Raw genomic sequence first — 8,320 nt, 5'->3', positions numbered from 1 at the left:
ATGTGGCCGTTACTTCTCCCGAGTGCAGAGCCCCCCCCCCCCTGTGGCCGTTACTTCTCCCGAGTGCAGAGACCCCCCACATGTGGCCATTACTTCTCCCGAGTACAGAGACCCCCCACATGTGGCCGTTACTTCTCCCGAGTGCAGAGACCCCCACATGTGGCCGTTACTTCTCCCGAGTGCAGAGACCCCCCACATGTGGACGTTACTTCTCCCGAGTGCAAAGACCCCCCACATGTGGCCGTTACTTCTCCCGAGTGCAGAGACCCCCCACATGTGGCCGTTACTTCTCCCGAGTGCAGAGACCCCCCACATGTGGCCGTTACTTCTCCCGATTGCAGAGACCCCCCACATGTGGCCGTTACTTCTCCTGAGTACAGAGACCCCCCACATGTGGCCGTTACTTCTCCCGAGTGCAGAGACCCCCCACATGTGGCCGTTACTTCTCCTGAGTGTAGAGACCCCCCACATGTGGCCGTTACTTCTCCCGAGTGCAGAGACCTCCCACATGTGGACGTTACTTCTCCTGAGTACAGAGACCCCCCACATGTGGCCGTTACTTCTCCCGAGTACAGAGACCCCCCACATGTGGCCGTTACTTCTCCCGAGTACAGAGACCCCCCACATGTGGCTGTTACTTCTCCCGAGTACAGAGACCCCACATGTGGCTGTTACTTCTCCCGAGTGCAGAGACCCCCCACATGTGGCTGTTACTTCTCCCGAGTGCAGAGACCCCCCACATGTGGCCGTTACTTCTCCTGAGTACAGAGACCCCCCACATGTGGCCGTTACTTCTCCTGAGTACAGAGACCCCCCACATGTGGCCGTTACTTCTCCCGAGTGCAGAGACCCCCCACATGTGGCCGTTACTTCTCCCGAGTACAGAAAACCCCCACATGTGGCCGTTACTTCTCTCGAGTGCAGAGACCCCCACATGTGGCCGTTACTTCTCCCGAGTGCAGAGACCCCCCACATGTGGCCGTTACTTCTCCGGAGTACAGAGACCCCCCACATGTGGCAGTTACTTCTTCCAAGTACAGAGACCCCCCACATGTGGCCGTTACTTCTCTCGAGTGCAGAGACCCCCACATGTGGCCGTTACTTCTCCGGAGTACAGAGACCCCCCACATGTGGCCGTTACTTCTCCTGAGTGCAGAGACCCCCCACATGTGGCCGTTACTTCTCCGGAGTACAGAGACCCCCCACATGTGGCCGTTACTTCTCCCGAGTGCAGAGACCCCCCACATGTGGCCGTTACTTCTCTCGAGTGCAGAGACCCCCACATGTGGCCGTTACTTCTCCGGAGTACAGAGACCCCCCACATGTGGCCGTTACTTCTCCTGAGTGCAGAGACCCCCCACATGTGGCCGTTACTTCTCCGGAGTACAGAGACCCCCCACATGTGGCCGTTACTTCTCCCGAGTGCAGAGACCCCCCACATGTGGCCGTTACTTCTCCTGAGTGTAGAGACCCCCCACATGTGGCCGTTACTTCTCCCGAGTGCAGAGACCTCCCACATGTGGACGTTACTTCTCCCGATTGCAGAGACCCCCCACATGTGGCCGTTACTTCTCCTGAGTACAGAGACCCCCCACATGTGGCCGTTACTTCTCCCGAGTGCAGAGACCCCCCACATGTGGCCGTTACTTCTCCTGAGTGTAGAGACCCCCCACATGTGGCCGTTACTTCTCCCGAGTGCAGAGACCTCCCACATGTGGACGTTACTTCTCCTGAGTACAGAGACCCCCCACATGTGGCCGTTACTTCTCCCGAGTACAGAGACCCCCCACATGTGGCCGTTACTTCTCCCGAGTACAGAGACCCCCCACATGTGGCTGTTACTTCTCCCGAGTACAGAGACCCCACATGTGGCTGTTACTTCTCCCGAGTGCAGAGACCCCCCACATGTGGCTGTTACTTCTCCCGAGTGCAGAGACCCCCCACATGTGGCCGTTACTTCTCCTGAGTACAGAGACCCCCCACATGTGGCCGTTACTTCTCCTGAGTACAGAGACCCCCCACATGTGGCCGTTACTTCTCCCGAGTGCAGAGACCCCCCACATGTGGCCGTTACTTCTCCCGAGTACAGAAAACCCCCACATGTGGCCGTTACTTCTCTCGAGTGCAGAGACCCCCACATGTGGCCGTTACTTCTCCCGAGTGCAGAGACCCCCCACATGTGGCCGTTACTTCTCCGGAGTACAGAGACCCCCCACATGTGGCAGTTACTTCTTCCAAGTACAGAGACCCCCCACATGTGGCCGTTACTTCTCTCGAGTGCAGAGACCCCCACATGTGGCCGTTACTTCTCCGGAGTACAGAGACCCCCCACATGTGGCCGTTACTTCTCCTGAGTGCAGAGACCCCCCACATGTGGCCGTTACTTCTCCGGAGTACAGAGACCCCCCACATGTGGCCGTTACTTCTCCCGAGTGCAGAGACCCCCCACATGTGGCCGTTACTTCTCCCGAGTGCAGAGACCCCCCACATGTGGCCGTTACTTCTCCTGAGTGCAGAGACCCCCCACATGTGGCCGTTACTTCTCCCGAGTACAGAGACCCCCCACATGTGGCCGTTACTTCTCTCGAGTGCAGAGACCCCCCACATGTGGCCGTTACTTCTCCCGAGTGCAGAGACCCCCCACATGTGGCCGTTACTTCTCCCGAGTGCAGAGAGCCCCCACATGTGGCCGTTACTTCTCCCGAGTACAGAGACCCCCCACATGTGGCCGTTACTTCTCCTGAGTGCAGAGACCCCCCACATGTGGCCGTTACTTCTCCGGAGTACAGAGACCCCCCACATGTGGCCGTTACTTCTCCCGAGTGCAGAGACCCTCCACATGTGGCCGTTACTTCTCCCGAGTGCAGAGACCCCCCACATGTGGCCGTTACTTCTCCCCAGTACAGAGACTCCCACATGTGGCCGTTACTTCTCCCGAGTGCAGAGACCCCCCACATGTGGCCGTTACTTCTCCTGAGTGCAGAGACCCCCCACATGTGGCCGTTACTTCTCCCGAGTACAGAGACCCCCCACATGTGGCCGTTACTTCTCTCGAGTGCAGAGACCCCCCACATGTGGCCGTTACTTCTCCCGAGTGCAGAGACCCCCACATGTGGCCGTTACTTCTCCCGAGTGCAGAGACCCCCCACATGTGGCCGTTACTTCTCCCGAGTACAGAGACCCCCCACATGTGGCCGTTACTTCTCCCGAGTGCAGAGACCCCCCACATGTGGCCGTTACTTCTCCTGAGTGCAGAGACCCCCCACATGTGGCCGTTACTTCTCCCGAGTGCAGAGACCTCCCACATGTGGCCGTTACTTCTCCTGAGTACAGAGACCCCCCACATGTGGCCGTTACTTCTCCCGAGTGCAGAGACCCCCACATGTGGCCGTTACTTCTCCCGAGTGCAGAGACCCCCACATGTGGCCGTTACTTCTCCCGAGTGCAGAGACCCCCACATGTGGCCGTTACTTCTCCGGAGTACAGAGACCCCCCACATGTGGCCGTTACTTCTCCCGAGTGCAGAGACCCCCCCACATGTGGCCGTTACTCCTCCCGAGTGCAGAGACCCCCCACATGTGGTCGTTACTTCTCCCGAGTGCAGAGACCCCCCACATGCGGCCGTTACTTCTCCCGAGTACAGAGACCCCCAACATGTGGCCGTTACTTCTCCCGAGTGCAGAGACCCCCCACATGTGGCCGTTACTTCTCCCGAGTGCAGAGACCCCCCCACATGTGGCCGTTACTTCTCCCGAGTACAGAGACCCCCCACATGTGGCCGTTACTTCTCCCGAGTGCAGAGACCCCCCACATGTGGCAGTTACTTCTCCCGAGTGCAGAGACCCCCCACATGTGGCCGTTACTTCTCCCGAGTACAGAGACCCCCCACATGTGGCCGTTACTTCTCCCGAGTGCAGAGACCCCCCACATGTGGACGTTACTTCTCCCGAGTGCAGAGACCCCCCACATGTGGCCGTTACTTCTCCCGAGTACAGAGACCCCCCCCACATGTGGCCGTTACTTCTCCCGAGTGCAGAGACCACCCACATGTGGCCGTTACTTCTCCAGAGTACAGAGACCACCCACATGTGGCCGTTACTTCTCCCGAGTGCAGAGACCCCCCACATGTGGCCGTTACTTCTCCCGAGTGCAGAGACCCCCCACATGTGGCCGTTACTTCTCCCGAGTGCAGAGACCCCCCACATGTGGACGTTACTTCTCCCGAGTGCAGAGACCCCCCACATGTGGCCGTTACTTCTCCCGAGTGCAGAGACCCCCCACATGTGGCCGTTACTTCTCCCGATTGCAGAGACCCCCCACATGTGGCCGTTACTTCTCCTGAGTGCACAGACCCCCCACATGTGGCCGTTACTTCTCCCGAGTACAGAGACCCCCCACATGTGGCCGTTACTTCTCTCGAGTGCAGAGACCCCCACATGTGGCCGTTACTTCTCCCGAGTGCAGAGACCTCCCACATGTGGCCATTACTTCTCCTGAGTACAGAGACCCCCCACATGTGGCCGTTACTTCTCCCGAGTACAGAAACCCCCCACATGTGGCCGTTACTTCTCTCGAGTGCAGAGACCCCCACATGTGGCCGTTACTTCTCTCGAGTACAGAGACCCTCCACATGTGGCCGTTACTTCTCCCGAGTACAGAGACCCCCCACATGTGGCCGTTACTTCTCCTGAGTGCAGAGACCCCCCACATGTGGCCGTTACTTCTCCGGAGTACAGAGACCCCCCACATGTGGCCGTTACTTCTCCTGAGTGCACAGACCCCCCACATGTGGCCGTTACTTCTCCCGAGTACAGAGACCCCCACATGTGGCCGTTACTTCTCCCGAGTACAGAGACCCCCAACATGTGGCCGTTACTTCTCCCGAGTACAGAGACCCCCCACATGTGGCCGTTACTTCTCCCGAGTACAGAGACCCCCAACATGTGGCCGTTACTTCTCCCCAGTACAGAGACCCCCCACATGTGGCCGTTACTTCTCTCGAGTGCAGAGACCCCCACATGTGGCCGTTACTTCTCCCTAGTGCAGAGACCTCCCACATGTGGCCATTACTTCTCCTGAGTACAGAGACCCCCCACATGTGGCCGTTACTTCTCCCGAGTACAGAAACCCCCCACATGTGGCCGTTACTTCTCCCTAGTGCAGAGACCTCCCACATGTGGCCATTACTTCTCCTGAGTACAGAGACCCCCCACATGTGGCCGTTACTTCTCCCGAGTACAGAGACCCCCCACATGTGGCCGTTACTTCTCCCGAGTACAGAAACCCCCCACATGTGGCCGTTACTTCTCCCCAGTGCAGAGACCCCCCACATGTGGCCGTTACTTCTCCCGAGTGCAGAGACCCCCCACATGTGGCCGTTACTTCTCCCGAGTGCAGAGACCCCCCACATGTGGCCGTTACTTCTCTCGAGTGCAGAGACCCCCACATGTGGCCGTTACTTCTCTCGAGTGCAGAGACCCCCACATGTGGCCGTTACTTCTCCGGAGTACAGAGACCCCCCACATGTGGCCGTTACTTCTCCTGAGTGCAGAGACCCCCCACATGTGGCCGTTACTTCTCCGGAGTACAGAGACCCCCCACATGTGGCCGTTACTTCTCCTGAGTGCAGAGACCCCCCACATGTGGCCGTTACTTCTCCAGAGTGTAGAGACCCCCCACATGTGTCCGTTACTTCTCCCGAGTGTAGAGACCCCCCACATGTGGCCGTTACTTCTCCCGAGTGCAGAGACCCCCCACATGTGGCCGTTACTTCTCCCGAGTACAGAGACCCTCCACATGTGGCCGTTACTTCTCCAGAGTACAAAGACCCCCCCACATGTGGCCGTTACTTCTCCCGAGTGCAGAGACCCCCCATATGTGGCCGTTACTTCTCCCGAGTGCAGAGCCCCCCCCCCCCCTGTGGCCGTTACTTCTCCCGAGTGCAGAGACCCCCCACATGTGGCCGTTACTTCTCCCGAGTACAGAGACCCCCCACATGTGGCCGTTACTTCTCCCGAGTGCAGAGACCCCCACATGTGGCCGTTACTTCTCCCGAGTGCAGAGACCCCCCACATGTGGACGTTACTTCTCCCGAGTGCAGAGACCCCCCACATGTGGCCGTTACTTCTCCCGAGTGCAGAGACCCCCCACATGTGGCCGTTACTTCTCCCGATTGCAGAGACCCCCCACATGTGGCCGTTACTTCTCCTGAGTACAGAGACCCCCCACATGTGGCCGTTACTTCTCCCGAGTGCAGAGACCCCCCACATGTGGCCGTTACTTCTCCTGAGTGTAGAGACCCCCCACATGTGGCCGTTACTTCTCCCGAGTGCAGAGACCTCCCACATGTGGACGTTACTTCTCCTGAGTACAGAGACCCCCCACATGTGGCCGTTACTTCTCCCGAGTACAGAGACCCCCCACATGTGGCCGTTACTTCTCCCGAGTACAGAGACCCCCCACATGTGGCTGTTACTTCTCCCGAGTACAGAGACCCCACATGTGGCTGTTACTTCTCCCGAGTGCAGAGACCCCCCACATGTGGCTGTTACTTCTCCCGAGTGCAGAGACCCCCCACATGTGGCCGTTACTTCTCCTGAGTAAAGAGACCCCCCACATGTGGCCGTTACTTCTCCTGAGTACAGAGACCCCCCACATGTGGCCGTTACTTCTCCCGAGTGCAGAGACCCCCCACATGTGGCCGTTACTTCTCCCGAGTACAGAAAACCCCCACATGTGGCCGTTACTTCTCTCGAGTGCAGAGACCCCCACATGTGGCCGTTACTTCTCCCGAGTGCAGAGACCCCCCACATGTGGCCGTTACTTCTCCGGAGTACAGAGACCCCCCACATGTGGCCGTTACTTCTTCCAAGTACAGAGACCCCCCACATGTGGCCGTTACTTCTCTCGAGTGCAGAGACCCCCACATGTGGCCGTTACTTCTCCGGAGTACAGAGACCCCCCACATGTGGCCGTTACTTCTCCTGAGTGCAGAGACCCCCCACATGTGGCCGTTACTTCTCCGGAGTACAGAGACCCCCCACATGTGGCCGTTACTTCTCCCGAGTGCAGAGACCCCCCACATGTGGCCGTTACTTCTCCCGAGTGCAGAGACCCCCCACATGTGGCCGTTACTTCTCCTGAGTGCAGAGACCCCCCACATGTGGCCGTTACTTCTCCCGAGTACAGAGACCCCCCACATGTGGCCGTTACTTCTCTCGAGTGCAGAGACCCCCCACATGTGGCCGTTACTTCTCCCGAGTGCAGAGACCCCCCACATGTGGCCGTTACTTCTCCCGAGTGCAGAGAGCCCCCACATGTGGCCGTTACTTCTCCCGAGTACAGAGACCCCCCACATGTGGCCGTTACTTCTCCTGAGTGCAGAGACCCCCCACATGTGGCCGTTACTTCTCCGGAGTACAGAGACCCCCCACATGTGGCCGTTACTTCTCCCGAGTGCAGAGACCCTCCACATGTGGCCGTTACTTCTCCCGAGTGCAGAGACCCCCCACATGTGGCCGTTACTTCTCCCCAGTACAGAGACTCCCACATGTGGCCGTTACTTCTCCCGAGTGCAGAGACCCCCCACATGTGGCCGTTACTTCTCCTGAGTGCAGAGACCCCCCACATGTGGCCGTTACTTCTCCCGAGTACAGAGACCCCCCACATGTGGCCGTTACTTCTCTCGAGTGCAGAGACCCCCCACATGTGGCCGTTACTTCTCCCGAGTGCAGAGACCCCCACATGTGGCCGTTACTTCTCCCGAGTGCAGAGACCCCCCACATGTGGCCGTTACTTCTCCCGAGTACAGAGACCCCCCACATGTGGCCGTTACTTCTCCCGAGTGCAGAGACCCCCCACATGTGGCCGTTACTTCTCCTGAGTGCAGAGACCCCCCACATGTGGCCGTTACTTCTCCCGAGTGCAGAGACCTCCCACATGTGGCCGTTACTTCTCCTGAGTACAGAGACCCCCCACATGTGGCCGTTACTTCTCCCGAGTGCAGAGACCCCCACATGTGGCCGTTACTTCTCCCGAGTGCAGAGACCCCCACATGTGGCCGTTACTTCTCCCGAGTGCAGAGACCCCCACATGTGGCCGTTACTTCTCCGGAGTACAGAGACCCCCCACATGTGGCCGTTACTTCTCCCGAGTGCAGAGACCCCCCCACATGTGGCCGTTACTCCTCCCGAGTGCAGAGACCCCCCACATGTGGTCGTTACTTCTCCCGAGTGCAGAGACCCCCCACATGCGGCCGTTACTTCTCCCGAGTACAGAGACCCCCCACATGTGGCCGTTACTTCTCCCGAGTGCAGAGACC

Source organism: Engystomops pustulosus, chromosome 5 (genome assembly GCF_040894005.1).
Source record: "Engystomops pustulosus chromosome 5, aEngPut4.maternal, whole genome shotgun sequence".
Lineage (NCBI taxonomy): Eukaryota > Metazoa > Chordata > Amphibia > Anura > Leptodactylidae > Engystomops > Engystomops pustulosus.
Note: the sequence above shows the minus strand (reverse complement) of the source record.